The sequence below is a fragment of the Schistocerca cancellata genome, chromosome 4, assembly GCF_023864275.1.
Source record: "Schistocerca cancellata isolate TAMUIC-IGC-003103 chromosome 4, iqSchCanc2.1, whole genome shotgun sequence".
Classification (NCBI taxonomy): Eukaryota; Metazoa; Arthropoda; class Insecta; order Orthoptera; family Acrididae; genus Schistocerca; species Schistocerca cancellata.
This window is the reverse complement of record NC_064629.1, coordinates 799154763-799169344: the sequence shown is the minus strand read 5'-3', so window position 1 is coordinate 799169344 and position 14582 is coordinate 799154763.

Genomic DNA, 14582 nt, shown 5'->3' with positions numbered 1-14582 from the left:
ACTGTTTTCAGTAATGTGTAAGACTATATTAATGCTGATTAGTGTCTTGACCACAACACCTATATATGAGATATAAATGAAAGAAGACACGCTAATTAGTATAAACTGTACTAATAAAAATGAATTTCAGCTTATCGAGGTAACATAACTGTTTCAGTAAGACAAAGTACCCCAGATCGTTACGAATTAGTAAGATATTATTAGCATTCGGCCGCGAAATGGTCTGTGTCAACGTTCAGACCAGTCATACTGAATTACTGTTGCTGACCTACCATGAAAGAGTGCAAATTTAGAAATGCGTGAAGATTCATAACGAAATTCAGTTAAAAATCATTCAGTGCCACGCTTAAGTCAATTCAATTATTGACAGAAGCGGAAAAAGTAGGCAGTAACAAGTATGAAATTCTACAAGAGTTTCATATCGACATCCACAGGGCGCCGGTACAGAATAAAGGTAGCAATAAAACGTATTGGGGGCGCGAGAATTTCTTAAAATTCCTTTACTGATTTTTTATCTGCCTCCATCGAGATTAGAACCAATAACAAACAAGACCTCCCTTGCAGTAGCAAACATCTTTCACTACGCTAACAGACAACCGAGGCAAACAGCCCTCGGGAAGTTTATCGATATAACAAAAAACTGTTATTAGCGATTAAATTTAGTAGGATAATTCTGCACCACACCAGGAAATAAACGGCGACGTAGCTGCCAAACGTATTCTACAATGTTTCGAATTCTCCATTAGACGAGCCACAGCCAGAAAACGATCATTAGCCGAAGTGTTCCTTAAGGTAGCTAGCAATGGGAATGCTCGCACATCTAAAACGCGGTGGCATTGATAGTGGGATCTATTGTACACAAATGGATTTTATTTGCATTCCTGTAAACGTGATTTGGATCGGAAACGTAACTACGATTAATATGCTGCTGTATCGACTGCAACTGGGACGTTTCGAATAAGGAGTAGGAGAAATACTTATGCGGCCCTCATCTTCAGTAACTGTGGTAGCTATTTTCGTTGTTAGAATTTCGTCACGTAAATCGGTAAAAATGGAACCCTACTAGTCTCATTTTCTTGACCGTCTATCTGTCTATCCAACCCTTAAAACCCGTCTACCTCGAGTACGGGTGGACATAATAAGCGGAAATGTATCACACGTCCTGCGGTATACGGTCCCTTGGTGGTGAAAAAACTGAGCTATGTTAACGCAATCTAAACATACGGCCGTTTATGTAAAGAAAATTTACCCCAAAAGTCAAAAAATGGCTCTAACAGCTATGCCACCAAACTGCTTAGGTCATCAGTCCCATAGATCCAGAACTACTTAAATCTACCTAACCTAGGAGTGGTCGGTTTCCTGACCGATTAAAGTACTCGGTAGTGAAGCCACTTTATAAAAAGGGAGACAGGGAAAATGTTGACAATTATAGACCAATTTCTATGCCATCGGTGTTTGCTAAAGTTATCGAGAAGGTTGTATATGCAAGGTTACTGGAGCATTTAAATTCACATAATTTGCTGTCAAATGTTCAGTTTGGTTTTAGAAATGGTTTAACAACTGAAAATGCTATATTCTCTTTTCTCTGTGAGGTTTTGGACGGATTAAATAAAAGGTTGCGAACGGTAGGTGTTTTCTTTGATTTAACGAAGGCTTTTGACTGTGTTGACCACAAAATGTTACTGCAGAAGTTGGACCATTATGGAGTAAGGGGAGTAGCTTACAATTGGTTCGTCTCTTACCTTAAGAACAGAAAGCAGAAGGTAATTCTCCGCAATATTGAGAGTGGTAGTGATGTTCAGTCCCAGTGGGGCACTGTTAAGTAGGGCGTTCCCCAAGGGTCGATGCTGGGGCCACTGCTGTTTCTTATTTATATAAATGATATGCCTTCTAGTATTACAGGTGATTCAAAAATATTTCTGTTTGCTGATGACACCAGCTTGATAGTGAAGGATCTTGTGTGTAATATTGAAACAGTATCAAATAACGTAGTTCATGAAATAAGTTCGTGGCTTGTGGAAAATAATTTGATGCTAAATCACAGTAAGATTCAGTTTTTACAGTTTCTAACACACAATTCAACAAGAACCGATATTTTGATCAGACAGAATGGGCATATTATAAGCGAGACGGAACAGTTCAAGTTCCTAGGAGTTCGGATAGATAGTAAGCTGTTGTGGAAAGCCCATGTTCAGGATCTTGTTCAGAAACTAAATGCTGCTTTATTTACCATTAGAACAGTATCTGAAATAAGTGACACTTCAACACGAAAAGTAGTCTACTTCGCATATTTCCATACGCTTATGTCGTATGGTATTATTTTTTGAGGAAATTCTTCTGATTCAAAAAGGGTATTTTTGGCTCAAAAACGGGCTGTTCGAGCTATATGTGGTGTAAGTTCGAGAACCTCTTGTCGACCCCTATTCAATAGTCCGGGAATTCTGACATTGCCCTCACAGTATATATTTTCTTTAATATCGTTTGTTGTTAGCAATATTTGCCTATTCCCAAGAGTTAGCAGCTTTCACTCAGCTAATACTAGGCAGAAATCAAATCTGCGTGTAGAATGCACTTCCTTGACTCTTGTGCAGAAAGGAGTGCAGTATTCTGCTGCATCCATTTTCAATAAGCTACCACAAGAACTCAAAAATCTTAGCAGTACCCCAAACACTTTTAAGTCTAAACTGAAGAGTTTCCTCATGGCTCACTCCTTCTATTCTGTCGAGGAGCTCCTGGAAGAGCTAAAAAATTAAGCAAATTCCAGTGTTACATTGTTGATTTTCTTTATTTAAATTTACGACTTGTCACCTGAATATGTTTTTTTTATATTTCATTTTATCTGTTTCAAATATCGTGTTATAATTTCATGTATTGACTCGTTCCATGACCATGGAGACTTCTCCTTAATTTGGTCCCACGGAACAATAAATAAATAAATAAATAAATAAAAAATCCATGCCCAGGGAAAGTTTCGAACTGATAGCGCAAGAAGCCGCGCGGTCTGCGATATGACGCCGTTGAGCGCACGGCTGACTCGCGCCGACAAGCTGTTAATATCATCTGGTGTTACTAAAAAGTTATTCACTTCTGGTGAATGATTTTCTGCGCATTTCATTTAAGAAAGAATAACTAAAATATATTTGATTTTACGGATGAGGAAGGACGCCTAATTAATTTCCCGTTTCCCACGAAGTGGTGGCAGGTGACGCTGTGGCGTCTTCGAAGCGCGAGTTTCTTCAGTGCTAGCTATCACAGCACATCAGTTGAGCGAACTTGCATAGTATGTCGGTAGCACTTCGTCGCCTTTAAGGATTCAAATACATAAGAAAAATAAGAATTCCGATTTTCTTGCTGTAAAAAATACTGTATGTTAATGCAACAAAGTTACATCGGCTCCCAGAGTTAGTTTTTCGATACAGATTCTCCTTTTACTTTAAAAAATTGAAAAGTACCTTAAGGTACGTTGTCCAAGATGCGACGCACACTAGCGACTGCGACGGGTCGCTACGTGACGTCAGAAGTTGCTTGCTGGCGCATGCGCAGTTCGAGTTTGGGATGCGACGCTCGACTGCTGCGGCAGCTGCCGCAGCACTGCACCAGTGAGCAGTGTTGCGACGGGAGTCGCACGACACAAAGACGTACGGCTGCCAGAAAGATGTCGAGCCAGTCAAGGAAAACTGAAATGAGCCACCAACAGGATGTGATGCTCTGTGAGCTGGTCTCGCGACATCCTTGCCTTTACGATTTGAAGAACCCTAAATATAGAGACACTATGTTCAGAGACAGAATTTGCGAAGAAATTGGTGCACAGTTGAAACTGGCAGGTGAGTGAAATATATAATATTTTCCCATTAATGCAAATTTTTCAGGCCTGTTATGAAAATCAGTATAATCCATGCAGATGTAGAATTAGAATGATGAAAATGAACTTGAAGGTCAATTTTCGCATTACTCTTTTTTGTGACGATAAAAATTGAAAACGGCAAGTACATTATAAAATGAACAATCTAAAGTACAACGAGAAAGTTACATTTTACAATACCTTCACTTTGAAAGTAAACGGTAGATTGGTGTCTTGATGATACCTTCTAGTTGTGAAAAACCACCACCAGATTGTTGTACAGCTTTCTGTAATCAATAGATGCTCGTTTTTGAGGAAGGCGTTTCTCAACAGATTGCGCAAACAGTATGCTGCAATAAGTAATTTGTCACATTCGCTTCAATTCATTGGTGGAAGATGGTGCTCAAAAAACTTGTGCCAAAAGTGCACTACTGTTTTACAAGGCCCTTCTGGTCTGACACAGTTCACAATTGAAATTCGTCTTTTGTAAATCCTGGAGTCATCTTTTGAGTGCAGCTTGGCAAGATTAAATGTTCATGTCATCCATAACGATGTATGCTGTCAGAATATAAGAATATGGAAGTTCATTTGGATGGGAATAAAGACTCAGTTGGCTATGAAAGTTGCCTTAGCTTGTTCCAAAAGTTTCTGCACGGGAGAAACTGACAAGTATAATTTGGGGAAATTTTGTGAACAAGCACGGACATTATTTCTTCCACATTTCTGCCAGTGTATACTGTAGACGTTCAGAATGAAAATTCTAGAGATGTTTAAGGTGTAACGCTATCTTGTTGTCAAGAACTTGAAACAATGCAATGACGCAAGCGTGCACTTATTGTTAATAAACTTATCTTTCATTGGAATTTTAGGTGAAATGTGCAAAAACAGATGGAGGAATATTCGGGACTCGTATCAGAGAAATAAACGAGAAAGAAAGCTTGGAACAGGTTCAGATGCCTCAGCAAAACCACGAAAATGGGTTCTGCTTGATCACTTGGGTTTAAGAAACCTACATTTCGTGGCATTTTAAATGAAATTGTCAAGAGCATATGGAGAAATATTAGTAACTCATACCGGAGAAATATGACATAAAATGGTTTCATTAGGTCCAAATGTGTCAGCGAAACAAAACAAATGCATTCTCTATCGTGTGATGACCACACGATTCTCGTTGCGCGTCGATAGAACTGGCGGCTAGTCGCGACGCTCCCGGAGATATATGAGCCCAAATCTCGGTAACGGAGTTCGATATCATTCTGATCTCAACTTTAAAAATAATTTCAATATGTTAGCTTCTTTTCATCGGCAACGATGTATGACCTAACGTAAACCATACGTAAAGTAGCCAGCGACCACATTTTTCACTGTACACAATTCAAATTTTATGCAGTAGGTTACTTGTAAATTAAATATTGGGATAACTGTGACGAATATCGGAAAAATAGACACCTCATTATCAAGCTGTGATGTGAAACTGTAAGATACGCGAAGATCAATTTTTTGTGCCTTTTACTTTCCTCACAATTGATAGAGAAGTAATATACAGCGAAAAAAACACGCAAATCCGGAAGAGATACTTTTCAATTTTTTAAAGTAAAAGGAGAATCTGTATCGAAAAACTAACTCTGGGAGCCGATGTAACTTTGTTGCATTAACATACAGTATTTTTTACAGCAAGAAAATCGGAATTCTTATTTTTCTTATGTATTTGAATCCGCCGCCGCCGACCGCAGCTTGGGAAACGGCGACGACTCCAGTCGTCTTGCGGCCGTGTCGCCGTCTGCCAGGATGGGAAAAGAGGAGGGGGCAGCGTCGCAGTCGCAGCCAACTGTCGCGTCTTGCACAACGTAACTTTAAGCTGCGGACGTCGATGCGTAGCGACCACTACGTAGTGAACGTTGTATTTCAAGAACCGGAAAATGCAGAGTGAAACAAGGAAACGGAGAAGCGGAGATTTGCTATCTTTTAAAAAGTAATGGGAGAACCATTTTTTTTTGTGCAAAAACGTGAAAATTCGAAATGTTTAATATGTGGCAGTATTCTCGCTGGTCAGCCGAAGTTTAGTATTGAAGGCCATTATAACAAATTTCACAAGGACGAGTACAATTTATTGTCGGATTCTGAGCGGATGGGGAAATTGACTGAGCTTCAGAAGAGCGATCTGACGATACTAGATGAATCTGTCGTAGTTGCTGTGGTCACGAGAGATCTGCGACCTCCTTTCGTCATGTCTCTCATCTAACTGATTTAACATTTTATGGAGCAATGTTTCCAATTTTTCAGAACCACAACAATAATAGCCCAGCGGTACGTGCAAGTTATAAGATTACGCTTAATATAGCGAGAGCTGGCAAACCATTTGCTGAATTAGTAAGTGTCGGTTAAGAGGAAACATCAGTGATGAAAATTTAAGTAACTGTTTGCGTTTGTCTGTATGTAGAAATTTTGTTCCACTCCATCTGTGATAATTAAATAAAACGTATCGTAGGTAATAGGTACTCTTTCAAACCACGATATCTTTCAAGCACTCCTACTAATCTTCTTCCTTCATTCAATAAAGCAAGCTAGGAAACAAAACTCATTGCAGGAGAAGGAGCGGACAGAAGGTATGGCGGGGAGGGGAGATAAGCGGGTGGCCAGCTTGCCCCTGTGTGCATGCAGAACGACTGTTAAGGGGCTCCGGAAAGGCTCAAAATCATGAAAAGTTCAATTTTTACTTTTTTGCGTTTTCTGAATCTGCAGACTATTACCTTTTAATAGATATATAATTTATTCAATTTCGAAGACTACAACTATTTTTAAATTTTTTTTGAAGTGTGTTCTACATGGGCGTGACCCACTGTGGCGCTGTGCGATATGTTAATTACCTTGGTGACGGTGATTCTAAAAGTTTCAAACATGTTCAAGGAGTGAAGCCCTATGGTGATGATGTTGTAGTGCAGAAATTTGAGTGTATTGGACACGTACAGAAGCGAATGGGAACAGGACTTCGGCGACTGAAAGCTTCGTACAAAAAACAAAAACTCAGTGATGGTAAAGGGTTGGATGGGAAGGGAAGGTTAACTGACAGTGTAATTGACAAAATACAGAACTATTATGGAATGGCTATTAGGCAAAATACACAAAGTGTCGACGAAATGAAGAAGGCTGTTTGGGCTCTTTTTTTTCATACTTCTTCAACCGATGAAAATCCCCAACATAGCTTGTGTCCCAAAGAAGAAGACAGTTGGTGTAAATATAACAAAGGATTGCTAACTGGTGAAGTGTACACTCATAAGCATAGTCTGCCTCATGCAATAATGGAGGTGATAAAACCTATTTTCAGAGACTTAGCAGCACCTGAACTGTTGAAAAAGTGTATTCACGGAAAAACTCAAAACGCCAATGAAAGTGTAAATAGCGTTATATGGTCGAGAATCCCCAAGACTGTATTTGTTGGAATAGAAACACTTCACTTTGGTGTGTATGAAGCTGTTGCGACTTTCAATGATGGCAACATTGTAAGGTGCCAGGTATTTAGAAATATGGGAATAAAGATAGGTTCTAACATGGTACGAGTGATGCTTGCTTTTGACAGCCTTCGGGCTGCAGACAGGGCTGTAAAGAGTCTAGAAATACAAGCAAGAGTAAACAGGAGGAGGAACAAGAGGAAGCTGGAGGAGGAGTTTGCAGAGGATGAAGATAATCCGTCCTATGGACCTGGAATGCACTAAAAAATTAATCCAATCTTTGTCGCTCGATTCCCAAAACTTTTATTTTCTCATACTAATTACATGTTTTCTAAGGATCTTCCAAACATATTTGTTTCAAACTTTCAGTAAATGTTACACAGTACCTTCTGCATAATTTAACACAGCCTTTTTTCCAAAAAACTGTATATTTTTCAATATATAAATAAAAAATTGCAAAAAAATGTTGTGAATTTTCATTACAATTTAAAAAAAATCGTCTTTAATAACTGAACTAAAATTTTGTAAAATCCCTGTGTTAAGTTGTAGCCCATATTACAATAAATAATCTGTAAAAAGTTCAACTTCCTACCTCAAATACTTTGTGAGGAAAGATGTAATTTATAAGCGTTATTTTAACATTGCAAGTATAGGGCGTTGCGGAGTCCCTTAACTGCACGCTGCAAGTGCACCGCACACGTGCAGGATTCCTGCCCGCCCCTGGTGTAAATGTATCGAAGCAAAAAAAAGTGTTGTGTCGCTGGTGTGAAATCGGTGCAGCTCTATAGACGGACTGGTGGCTGAGCAACGTGTCGTGTGCTGTTGCAGGAGGTGGAGGTGAACGCGGACGACTACCGCGTGGCGAGTCTGGGCCCCGGCGAGGCGGCGTCGGTGAGCGGCCAGCAGCTGCGGCTGGCGGCGGGCGACGCGGCCGACGTGCGCGACGCGGCCGACGCGCTGCTGATGCGGCTGTCCGCCGGCTCCGACGGCGCGCTCAGCCTCGTGCTGCCGCAGCACGGCCTGCACCTGCGCTTCCGCAACGCCACGCTCCTCGTCTCGGTCAGTACCGCTGCTCTCCTGCACTCGCAACACCGCGCATCAGCCAGCTTGCGTTTCATCTACACTGACGTCCGTCCCCAGTAGCTGAGTGGTCAGCGCGACAGACTGTCAATCCGAAGGGTCCGAGCCTTTTTTTCCCAGACAAAAGACGTATGCGGTCAATTCGATCGCTGGACATGCGACGAAATATTTGTATTCGTACGATATTAAGTCCTTGATGGATTATTGGATGTATTTACAAGAACAACACGAGCTCATACGGAGTCATACGAAATACAGGACTTACTTTAGAATGAGATTTTCACTCTGCAGCGGAGTGTGCGCTGATATGAAGGCAAAGGTCCCGAGTTCGCGTCTTGGTCGGGCACACTGTTTTAATCTGCCAGGAAGTTTCATATCAGCACACACTCCACTGCAGAGTGAAAATCTCATTCTGGAAAAATCCCCCAGGCTGTGGCTAAGCCATGTCTCCGCAATATCCTTTCTTTCAGGAGTGCTAGTTCTGCAGGGTTCGCAGAAGAGCTTCTGTAAATTTTGGAAGGTAGGAGACGAGATACTGGCAGAAGTAAAGCTGTGAGACCGGGCGTGAGGCGTGCTTCGGTAGCTTTTTTTTTTTTTTCATTTTGTTCGCTTTAGTTCGTTGCATCTGCTAGGGGCGGACGTCGTAAAGTGTCCAGTGAAGTTCGTTGTTGATCTGTTAACTCAGTTTTTTTATTACAGAGGGCACATTACCCTCTGACCGAACACGCTGAGCTACCGTGCCGGCAGTCAGATGGTAGAGCACTTGCCCGCGAAAGGCAAAGGTCCCGAGTTCGAGTCTCGGTCGGGCACACAGTTTTAATCTGCCAGGAAGTTTCAGGACTTACTTTTCCAATTTTTTAGGAAGTGTTTTTCACAATCCGCCCGACAACTGGGGTGTCCCAGAACTGAGAAGGCTCCTGCAGCAGAACGACTAGAGACAGTACTGCGCGGTTCAATTATATTGGCATATAGCACACTGGGAAGAAAACTGGCCCCTACCTGTTGGCGCCACTTATGACTGGGTTATGTTAACGTGAAAAAAAAAAAAACACACACACACACAACGATGGTGAACACCGAAACCGCCTCAGATAATGGTCCTTCAAATGGTCGACGCAGGAGAAATACATGCCGCCCACAATGGCAGAAATGGTCAAGATTATATGGCTTTTTGCCAGATTTATGATGCGACACCGCGTGCAGCAAGGATTGTGATGCAGATTATGAAAACTTCATTTTCACTCCCGCCCGTGACTAGGATTGTCATTTACTTTATTCATGTTAAAAAAAAAAAGAGGGTGGCCTTTACGTTGATTTTATGGTTTCCAAATTGTTTTTGCTGTCTCGATACTTTTCTTATCTCTAGGACAGCACAATTGTACGAATAAAGATTGTTTGTTTACCCTGCCTTCCTGCCCCCCCCCCCCCAAAAAAAAGGCCCGGGTAAGAAAAGTATCGAGGGAGCAAAAACAATTTGGAAACCATAAAATCAACGTAAAGGCCACCCTCTTTTTTTTTTTAACATGAATAAAGTAAATGACAATCCTAGTCACGGGCGGGAGTGAAAATGAAGTTTTCATAATCTGCATCACAATCCCTGCTGCACGCGGTGCCGCGTCATAAATCTGGCAGAAATCTCAGGGGACTGGGGGTTGTGTTGTCCTAATCATCATCATTTCATCCCCATCGACGCGCAAGTCGCCGAGGTGGCGTCAAATCGAAAGACTTGCACCAGGCGAGCGGTCTACCCGACGAGGGGCCCTAGTCACACGCCATTATTATTATTATCTACACTGATAAGACATTTGACACCCACAACTGAATAAACATCTACTCTAGACCTTTCCTTGCAGTACGGTCATCCCTTTCCAACGTCGCCTATCCATTAGGTTTTCTTGTCGATTTTTTCTGATTGCACTGAATCCAGCAAAAAACTTATCTATGAAGCATCCAAGTAACTAGCTAATTGTGCAGTCTATATCCATTTCCTTTCATTACATTGTTACTGTAGATAAATTTCCAAAAATTCTCTAAAATAATCCTAAAAATCCTATGAAAACTTTTTTTGAAAATGAGCGAAAATTCTTCAGTGCGCGTTACCTGTATAGGGGAACTCGGGGCAGAACAGGATAGCGGGGCACAATGGGAAATTGCTCTTTTCTAGACTGGACAGTGTTGTAACCTGTTGTATGGACATATAACTATTTCTCCGAATGGAAGTTAGGGCAGCCATTCTGATTTAGTTTGAAGTGCGAGATGTAAGTGAACTATTGTCCGTCACGTTACCGCTTGCGTTGTTCCAACGTTTGGTGAATTTCACCGCTAGGTAAGCTGTTAATTGTTAATTGTATACCCTACAATGACACATTCCCTTAAATTGCATGGCATTTGTTATACTTTAGTTATTTAATGCGTTTAAATACGTCAGTTATTACACTCCATAAAATTTGTTAACCTCAAAAGTGCTCTTGGGGCGGAAAGGGACGGGGCAGAATGAGATAGTGTCCCGTTCTGCCCCGTCATATTTTGATGCAAGTAGAAAGCAAACCCAGCCTGGATGTTCATGGATGCCAGACTCTCCCAACCAGCTACGTTCGCCGATCAACTCAGCTTTCCAGATATCGCCCGAGGCTGTCACTCCAATCCCACTAATCTGTCAAAATACTCGGCGGACTACAAGACGAAAAGGAAAAACCGTGGTATTAACAGATTCTCCTTATAAGAAGGAACTGCAGAATGCTGTCGCACGTAAGCTAGGCCTACAGAAAGGAGGAGGGTGCACAAATGTGAACAATGTCAGGACAGAGACGTCAGGTGCAATGCAACTTAAGGCAAATATATCAAACTGTACACCCAAAAAGAAGAAACTGCAAAAAGGTAGGAATTTAAGGAGATGGGACCTGGATAAACTGACTAAACCAGAGGTTGTACAGAGTTTCAGGGAGAGCATAAGGGAACAATTGACAGGAATGGGGGAAAGAAATACAGTAGAAGAAGAATGGGTAGCTTTGAGGGATGAAATAGTGAAGGCAGCAGAGGATCAAATCGGTACAAAGACGAGGGCTAGTAGAAACCCTTGGGTAACAGAAGAAATATTGAATTTAATTGATGAAAGAAGAAAACATAAAAATGCAGTAAATGAAGCAGGCAAAAAGGAATACAAACGTCTCAAAAATGAGATCGACAGGAAGTGCAAAATGGCTAAGCAGAGAGGTCAAATGTAAGGATGTAGAGGCTTATCTCACTAGGGGTAAGATAGATACTGCCTACAGGAAAATTAAAGAGACCTTTGGAGAAAAGAGAACCACTTGCATGAATATCAAGAGCTTTGAAGGAAACCCAGTTCTAAGCAAAGAAGGGAAAGCAGAAAGGTGGAAGGAGTATATAGAGGGTCTATACAAGGGCGATGTTCTTGAGGACAAAATTATGGAAATGGGAGAGAATGTAGATGAAGATGAAATAGGTGATATGATACTGCGTGAAGAGTTTGACAGAGTACTGAAAGACCTGAGTCGAAACAAGGCCCCCGGAGAAGACAACATTCCATTAGAACTACTGACAGCCTTGGGAGAGCCAGTCCTGACAAAACTCTACCATCTGGTGAGCAAGATGTATGAGACAGGTGAAGTACCCTCAGACTTCAAGAAGAATATAATAATTCCAATCCCAAAGAAAGCGGGTGTTGACAGATGTGAAAATTAACGAACTATCAGTTTAATAAGTCACAGCTGCAAAATACTAACGCGAATTATTTACAGACGAATGGAAAAACTGATAGGAGCCGACCTCGGGGAAGATCAGTTTGGATTCCGTAGAAATGTTGGAACACGTGAGGCAATACCGACCCTACGACTTATCTTAGAAGAAAGATTAAGAAAAGGCAAACCTACGTTTCTAGCATTTGTAGACTTAGAGAAAGCTTTTGACATTGTTGATTGGAATACTCTCTTTCAAATTCTGAAGGTGGCGGGGGTAAAATACAGGGAGCGAAAGGCTATTTACGATTTATACAGAAACCAGATGGCAGTTATAAGAGTCGAGGGACATGAAAGGGAAGCATTGGTTGGGAAGGGAGTAAGACAGGGTTGTAGCCTATCCCCGATGTTATTCAATCTGTATATTGAGCAAGCAATAAAGGAAACAAAAGAAAAGTTCGGAGTAGGTATTAAAGTCCATGGAGAAGAAATAAAAACTTTGAGGTTCGCCGATGACATTGTAATTCTGTCCGAGACATCAAAGGACTTGGAAGAGCAGCTGAACGGAATGGACAGTGTCTTGAAAGGAGGGTATAAGATGAACATCAACAAAAGCAAAACGAGGATAATGGAATGTAGTCGAATTAAGTCGGGTGATGCTCAGGGAATTAGTTAGGAAATGAGACACTTAAAGTAGTAAAAGAGTTTTGCTACTTGGGGAGCAAAATAACTGATGGTGGTCGAGGTAGAGAGGATATAAAATGTAGACTGGCAATGGCAAGGAAAGCGTTTCTGAAGAAGAGAAATTTGTTAACATCGAGCATAGATTTAAGTGTCAGGAAGTCATTTCTGAAGGTATGTGTATGGAGTGTAGCCATGTATGGAAGTGAAACGTGGACGATAAATAGTTTGGACAAGAAGAGAATAGCAGCTTTCGAAATGTGGTGCTACAGAAGAAGGCTGAAGATTAGATGGGTAGACCACATAAATAATGAGGAGGTATTGAATATAATTGGGGAGAAGAGGAGCTTGTGGCACAACTTGACTAGAAGAAGGGATCGGTTGGTAGGACATGTTCTGAGACATCGAGGGATCACAAATTTAGTATTGGAGGGCAGCGTGGAGGGTAAAAATCGTAGAGGGAGACCAAGAGATGAATACACTAAGCAGATTCAGAAGGATGTAGGCTGCAGTAGGTACTGGGAGATGAAGAAGCTTGCACAGGATAGAGTAGCATGGAGAGCTGCATCAAACCAGTCTCAGGACTAAAGACCACAAAAACAACACACCCAAAAATAAAATAAAATAAAATAAAAGGAAGAAGATGATGGAGAAGAGAGAATCAGAGAGAGAGGATGCTGAGTGTCTCTACTGTGGGGACTTCGTTTCTAATGAGAGCTGGGTCGCATGCCAGAGTGGGCACACAATTCATGTGCTGGCATAGACAATGAAGATGAAGAGAAAACGCTGATTTGTGACTATTGTCGAAAGGGCTAGTAGTTAGTCGCTTGTTGGTTATTAAGCATTGTACAATTTTCAGAATGACATTAAAATATTTTCTTCTTTTGAAGCATGACTTTTTAATTGTTTAAATTACACATTCCTGAGTCTGAATTGCCTGTTATACAACATTTTGTCATAGTTTAATACGATATTCGTAATTCAAATTCAACGTTTATGCAATAATTTAACAAAAAATACCCTTATCCCAATCTGCCTCGTGGGTGGGGCGGAAGGGGAAATATACAAGACTTTCTTTGAAAAATTGTACAAAATACAAAATGTATTGTTTTAAGTGATTTTAAAATAAGATACATTAGGTTACACTACAAGGTGTTTTTTTATCACTTTAAGAAGTGTTTCCTTGTGTTCCCTTATTTTATAGAAATTGTTAAACATTAAGTAACCCGTTCCGTCCCAAGTTCCCCTACACGTTCCTTTATTAGGCAACACGACCGGTTTCACACCATTGTAGGTGCATCTTCAGATCATAATCTAAACTGAATAATAAAAAAAAAAAAATCTGTATACAGGGTGAGTCAGGAGAAAATGTACGTGCTTTGAGGGGTGATATTATCAGTGATTCTGAACAAAATACTTCATATGTACATATGCCCAATTCCGAATGGTTTCCGAGATAGAAAACATTTAATATCGATTTTGTACGATTTTCTTAGATAACTTAAAACCCATACCCTCCAGCAGAAACGTGTCTCAGTACAAAATTAAACTACATTAAATTTCCTACAAGAAACGTCCTATTTTTTTTCTCTACTACTTGTAGTTTGTAGGAAGAGAGCGCGAGAATGTTGAAAATGTGGCGCGACGTGCAATGCGTTGTAGCTTAAGACAGTGTTTGTAGGCCAAATTGAGGCAGCTTCCCTACGTGATAGACTACAAGCATCCAGTATCAAATTGTCTGTTACAACTTTCTCTGCACTACTGTGGTACATTGTAAACAATGGCAGTGTTTGAATAATACAGAAAATAAATAACATTGGACATTAAAAGTGTTCT